Source organism: Capsicum annuum, chromosome 12 (assembly GCF_002878395.1).
Source record: "Capsicum annuum cultivar UCD-10X-F1 chromosome 12, UCD10Xv1.1, whole genome shotgun sequence".
Taxonomy (NCBI): domain Eukaryota; kingdom Viridiplantae; phylum Streptophyta; class Magnoliopsida; order Solanales; family Solanaceae; genus Capsicum; species Capsicum annuum.
The window spans coordinates 11,945,908-11,947,133 of record NC_061122.1 but is presented as its reverse complement, the minus strand read 5'-3'; positions in this window follow the sequence as shown (position 1 = coordinate 11,947,133).

The window sequence follows — 1,226 nt, the reverse complement described above, 5'->3', positions numbered from 1 at the left end:
TAAACATGACTCCAAATTATAACTTTGATTTTAAACTTTAATAGTGCACAAATATGACCTTTAACTATTCAAAACTGCACAAATATGACCTCTCTCCAAGTCAGCCCTTTTAACGACGTGGCAGCATGTGATTGGATTACCTTTCCACGTAGGCGCGAGTGAGACTCACGCATAGGGTTGCAAAATCGGAGGTCATATTTGTTCAGGTTTTAAATAGTTAAAGGTCCTATTTGTGCACTATTAAAGTTTAAAATCAAAATTATAATTTGGTATTTAGTTTAGGGTCATATTTATATATTAACTGTTTGGATAAAGCATGTGGATAATTTTATTTTATTTTTTTTATAATGAGTAAAGTGAAATTCGATCCTTCTGCTTGCTCTGAGATATCATGGTGAAATTCTTATTGATAATAGATAGCGATAAAATTCAATCATAGGGACCTCTATCTGCTCAGGTATTGTGAGGCATTTTGCACAACCTTAAACACTGAGCTATTAAACTCAATTGCTTCATTTGTGTTAAAGTTTAATTAGTAGCATTGAAATTATATTTGACATATATATTTGTGTTTTTGTCACTCATCACGCTATCAGTGATCGGTGTGATAGAATATTATGCCTTGGTCATGTTGAAAATTTTATTGTCATTTATGTTAAGATAATGATAACCTTGTTGTCTTCAAATTATTCTGAGTGCGCGTCTGATCAACATTGATTTAGATCCATATCGACAAAAAAATATGTTAAAGTGTAGAAGTACACCACCGTTAAAGGATCAGGTCCCTGAGTAAAATATATGATAATAAAACAGTAACACTCAGGAAATATAATACAGTAAATAAATCAACACAATGATTTTACGTGAAAATCTTCTTAGCTTGTTCAAGGGAGGAAAACCATGGTCTGTGCTCACAGACTCTCAAACTCCACTATAATCAAAACAAATCTTGATTACAGACTCCATTAGAACTTAACTCTTAAGTTCCTCTGATTGTAATAACTCTATTACAATCACCTCTTGACAACTCTGTCAAATTACTCTTGAGACTGGTTAACTCTAACCAACACAAACTTAGGTAACTCTACCTAAGAAACTCAAAAGCAAAAGGAAAACTATACACTTAATCTTTGAGTAGATCAATCAGAGGACTTGGCTCAAGGACACCAACACTATGAACAGTAAGAGTACTAGAACTTGAGCTTAGAGAGAGTTTTCATCGCCAC